Source organism: Octopus bimaculoides, chromosome 27 (genome assembly GCF_001194135.2).
Source record: "Octopus bimaculoides isolate UCB-OBI-ISO-001 chromosome 27, ASM119413v2, whole genome shotgun sequence".
Lineage (NCBI taxonomy): Eukaryota > Metazoa > Mollusca > Cephalopoda > Octopoda > Octopodidae > Octopus > Octopus bimaculoides.
In genome coordinates, this window is record NC_069007.1 from 3,459,976 (window position 1) to 3,466,022 (window position 6,047).

General features: G+C 38.5%; 1 protein-coding gene across 1 annotated transcript in view; it reads right to left on the bottom strand.

Annotated features, from left to right (window-relative positions):
- Positions 1-6,047, bottom strand: part of LOC106882761 (ceramide synthase 5) — a 91,056-nt gene that overhangs the window by 84,122 nt on the left and 887 nt on the right. The gene's annotated exons all lie outside the window — the stretch shown is intronic.

The window sequence follows — 6,047 nt, forward strand, 5'->3', positions numbered from 1 at the left end:
TCCTCCATTTTCTTATTGCTATATACATACATACATACATACACATACATACTCTGATATATACATATCCACATTTTTAGGTGGGGGGGGGGCTCCATTGGTCATAAATGACCATGGGACTGCACCTAGAAAGTTCCCCTCCCAGGCACAAGTCCGGCCAAGGTTGTTTATGGAAGACCAGCAGTCACCCACGCATAAAAGCCTCCCTCCCCACCCACCCTCAAAGGGGCCGATACAGCTTGGCACCGATGACGTTGAATCTCATTTCCACAGCTGAGCGGAACTGGGGCAACGTGACACAAACACACACACATAATACAACAAAGTACTTGTAATGCTACACGTGTTTTTACATCAAGGGTGAATGACTGAGGAGTAAGGCGGGCGGGCTTAACAACTTACTTTAACATAGAGGAGACAACAAAAGAGCCTCTATGAGGTCGCTCAACCTGCCGGAAACAGCAGCCAACCTTCATCGACTTACACTCTAAAAAGGACCGACATTTGATAGCCCTTATAGCCTGACGTACACTGCTCCAAGTAGTATAGTCAGAATGGGTAATGGCCGCAATGCCTGTGATCACAGATCTCCCTCCGGTGAGAACAGATCCGACATACAAAGAAAGCTTCGCGACACGTGATTAACTGCATGTGTGTGCACATGCCTGGATGCACACACACACACAGACACGCGCGCGCGGACATAAAAGTAGACAGACAGACAGGCAGATTTGTGCACGATGATATTACGAAGTTCCAACTCCCACCCCCGATAAGATTTCTTCTCAATTATTATCTGTGTAACTTTATCTCTGTTCTGTTCGCTCACGTTGGGCCGACTACATTTTTCTTTTTTTATAAAATTCCCGCACCTACAATTCGAAATTAGTAAGCCAGTATCCGCCAAAGATATTTAAAAGCAGGTAATGCTGAGCCTCCACGCGGTCACTCCACCTGCTAGAAATAGCAGTTGAATCTCCTTGAACTCCAATATCATCCCACGGTATTTAAAAGATCGCATTAGATACACGACACCCGAGGCAGAAATTGCGAGAGAGCCTTTGATATTCCGAAGCAACGAAGGCTGACCTGGGACTAGACTAGCCTCCACGCTACCTCTCGCTCGACCCAGCAGAAAAAGCAACCAAATCTCAGTTGAATCACACCATACGGTCAAAGGCTAGAACAAACCTCTACGAAGTCGCTCGGAATGGTAGAAATAGCAATCAGATCGTCGATTCTCGAAACACAGTCTTCAGAACAAGAAGGCATTCGATCAAGTAGACTTTGCGATATAATAAATGTTTGAAATAAAGCCGAGATGGTCACGTCTAGAACACTTTCGATCACCACCGTAAATCTCCCTTATCAGGTTCGACTAGGGTTATATAACAACAACGACAAGTAGATGATCTCACACGCATACGCACGTGTGTATATATATACTGATTCATAGCACATCGTGTGAGCAAGTGTGCGTGTGCGCGCGCATAGAAAATAAAATTGTATATAATTAAAAAGGTCGTAAGTAACTAGCAGTGCTTGCAAGACAAACAGCGTTGCTTTCTACATGGTAGTTCCAACTGTTAGAAATAACAGTCAAATCTCCCTCAAAATCACACGTTGAGTAATGTAGTACATAATTTATACACACGTACATATATAATATATCGAATAATGTAGTACTTGATGCCAAGCCTGCTAGAAACAACAGCTAAACCCCTTCCCACGATCAAAAAAATCACAGACGGGATATTCGTAGCTGGAACGCCTTTCGTTATAGATTTCCTGGGTGAAATTTGGAGTGGGGGACTAAGGTTAAATACAAGAGTGAGTCAACGCAGGAAATGGCAACTAATTCTCCCTCAAAATCACATGTTGGATAATATAGTACTTGATATATATATATATATATATATATTTATATATATATATATATATATAGTCTTGAAAACAGACGTTATGGTCATGGCTAGAACGCCTTTGAGTTTAGATTTCCAGGAGCAGTAGTGACCTGTTTGGACTTACAATAACAGAGTGAGTCAACGAGGGAACATGCTAGAAATAGCAGCTAAGTCTCCCTCAAAATCACACGTTGGATACTGTAACACTCGAGATATACACCCTTGAAAATAGACGAGATAGTCATAAATGGAGCGCTTTTGATTGTAGATTTCCTAGATCCCTGCTGACTTATGGGATAACAATGACAGCGAGAGCGAAGGAGGGAGCCTGCTGGAAATAGCAGCCAAATCATCAAGAATCATGTGTACTGCAGTATATATATATATATATATACTGTCTTGAAAACACAACATGGTCATGATTGGGACGCCTTTAATTCTAAATTTCCTGCATCAATGCTGACATGGAGTGAGATAGGGGTCGACTGACAGTAACAGAGTGAGTCAACGAGGGAACCTATTAGAAATAGCGGCCAAATTTCCCTCAAAATCACCCTCTATCTTAAAAGATAATACAAGAACACAATAGCCCGGAACATAAGATGCCTAGTAAAAAAACAAATGAGAAACAAGGTTCTCCCGACTAAGATGTTAGATCATCGGTCTAGGGGATTGGAGTTAACCTAGGGTTAAACAAAACAACAGGATACTCCTAATTGTTATAATCGCCATTGCTACTGTTGTTACTAGTAGAAACACGTGAATGATTCAAACTACCGAACAGCCAGAATTACGTGAGAAGTAGCAGCCAAATATCCCTCAAATCATTGAGAGAGAAAGAAGGGGTTTCATAAAAAATAGACATTAAGCTATGTAGCCAGTCCTAAAATTACCGGATAGTAAGTAAGTGATAGAATGGTCTTGATCCATCCACCAGTCGTGACCGATCCAACGACCAACAGCAGTAGAGAGAAATAGTAGTTCAACCTCCCTAAAATCGCAAAGAGAAAGGGCGAAAGAAAAAAGGGGTATTAGATAATGTACATTATGTAGTTTAGTCCTAGAATGACCTGTCAGTTACTGGTGGAATGGATTTGGTCAGAGGCCCTTGCTCGATCCTGGCTGACTTTGGGGGATATAGCAATTAGTAACAGATCCAGCTACTACTACCACTACTACTACTGCAACACTACGAAAGGTTGCTTCACACCTCTTTGTATCTGTCTGTTTCTGTCTTCTTTCTCTCTCGTCAGTGTGGGTGGATACAAAGTCAAGAAACGTTTTTTTTTTTTGTTGCACGGTCATTCTGACGTCTTGATGTTATCTGACTACAATAGGAGTCATTATAGGAAGAGAAAAAAAATCGAAAACAGATACACCATATATATATATATATATATATATATATATATATATATATATATATATATATATATATATATATATATAATTATATGTATTTATTTTATCCTAATAAATAATAATTCGGATAGAATAAATGGGTTAATAGAAACCAAGGTAGCAAAGATCACAAAATAACTGTGGTGTAATTCCTGTTAGTGAGGCAAAGATGGTTCCCATACATTCCCTGAGGAGAAGTTTACATTTTTAACATCGACGATTCCTATGGATCGCATAAATTGTAATTCTTCGAAACATATGTCGGAATAAAGTATGCAGTTATAACATGCGTTTACTCCATTCCTTAAATTTTTATATATATATATATAAACATGTATAGTGTGAGTGTACGTATGTACCGGTTCTTCGACAAATACTGATCGATAAAATAGGAACCAGGTTCAAAGAAGCACTGGGTCGATGTGAAGAGTTTAGAATTCAGTGCCCCAATATGGCCGGTGTCTTTCTTGCATGTGAGACTAGAGAGAAAGAGGGATGTAATATAGAAGTCAGTAAGCAATACAAAGAAATACAGACAAGACGAGGGAGAAATTAATACAGAAGTAACGTGCAAATAAATACTTGTAGTGGCCATAGTTACTGCTCAGAATTTTGCCAATATCCACCACATAAACGATCGTGGGAAAGGTTAATGTAGCTTCACCCCATGTTAGTCCTGAAACAAGTCTATGATCAAAAGCGTTCCAATCATGCCCGTTCCCACATTTTAATTAAAACAGTAGGACGTGTAGATAGATATGCATGGTGAGCATGCGAGACAAGACTTATGTAAGCTAGATGGATTGCATTAAAGCAAAAGTGTATGTATGTATGTATGAAGAGAGAGAGAAAGAGAGAGATCTTGCTTGGTCCCAGGTCAACCTTGATCCAGGAGTAGACAAATGAACAAAGACGTTCTAGACGTGACCATCTAACCTTTATATTTCAGCTATCGTTTATCTAATGTGTCCGTCGTTTCGTTCAAAACAGATTTGGAGCGGGGATGGATAGGCTGCGGTTTCTAGCAGTTTGAGCTAACGTATAGAAGTTTCCCCCTTGTTCGGCTTGAATCCAATAACTATATTTTCTTGAAGGTGCCGATAAATTTTACGGTAACAACAGTAAGGATCTAAAAGGGAAATTGGTCCTCAGTGCAACCCTGACATAAATATGTCCTAACGCATGAGACTTTGGTCTGGAAACGAGCCACAAGAAAAATGTGCTTAGCGGCTTTTGTTCCGAGTTCAAATTCCGCCAAGGTCGACTCTGCCTTTCATCCTTTCGATGTCGATAAAATAAATACCAGTTGAGTACTGGGGGATCGATGTAATTGACAAGGTCCCCGCTCTTCTAAAATTTCAGGCTTTGTGTCTATAGTAGAAAGAATTATTATTATTATTATTATTATTATTAAGCAGCAAAAGAAACTACTAAAGATGAGGCGACGATGGAATAGGTTTACCAAACAGAGACCGAATTCTTAAGACTTCAGGAACGATCGTGTTAACGTGTGTGTGTGTGTGTTTTCTTGTGAAAATATACGACTAAAATATGTGTTTATAAAGATATATTATTTTTAATAATAAAGATATATTCTTTTAATAAATGTACTCTTTGTAGATGAACGTGTTTATAAATATTTAATTAGAAAGATTGTAAATTTTGTATTTAATATTTATACACATACGTGGGAGTGGATACAGAGAATAATTAGCGATGTGTAGAAGACACAGAGGCAATTATGACTAGTCACGTTCTATATACATGCATACATACCACATATGCTACACGGACACACACGAATATATATATATACACACATATGTATATATATATATAAATACACCCACAGAGATACCATTTACACACGCAATCACGCATATACACACATCCCCCTACACACACATACCATTCGCACACGCAATCACGCATATACATACACACACATGTACATATATATATAGAGAGAGAGAGAGAGGGGGAGAGACAGACACACACATGCAATATAAAGACCAGTCTGCTTTTAAAATATCACGTAAGATGTTTGGTGGGTGGGGGCACAGAATAAGTAAATGAAACAATTAAAATATTAAACCCTTCTCAAAAGCGTCTTGAGAATGCTTGTCATTCGCCCTTTTTCACACAAGCAGCCAATTGTGTACGCTTAATATACGCACAAACATTCATTTATATTCGTGTGTAGATACATATACATGCGCACATATATATATAGATATATATGTAGGCATGATGGTAATTAAGTGTGAATGTATGTAGAGATATGTTATGGAATATGTGGGTTTTTTTACTGAGATAGAAAGAAGGAGGACGAAATTGGGTGTTACAGTGCGGTTTTACGATATCTTGTGAGGATTTTTAGGCCTTCACCGTAGACTTCAACACCACCATCGTCACTAAACAAGGGCGTTAGCGATATATATATGTATATATATATATGTGTGTAGGTAAAAATCTGTTGAAGAGGTGGCTTAAGTAAGCATGTATGTAGATAGATGTATATAACCTTTTCTGCTAATAGGCATAAGGCCTGGAAATATGAGATGGGAGGGAGAGGATCAGCCGATTTTTATAATTAACCATTAAACGAATGTGAGTGAGATAGATACACACAGACACACACACATATATATATATATATATACACACATATATACAAAGATACATAAACACAGATGTATGCATGTATATATATATATATATATATATATATATATATATATA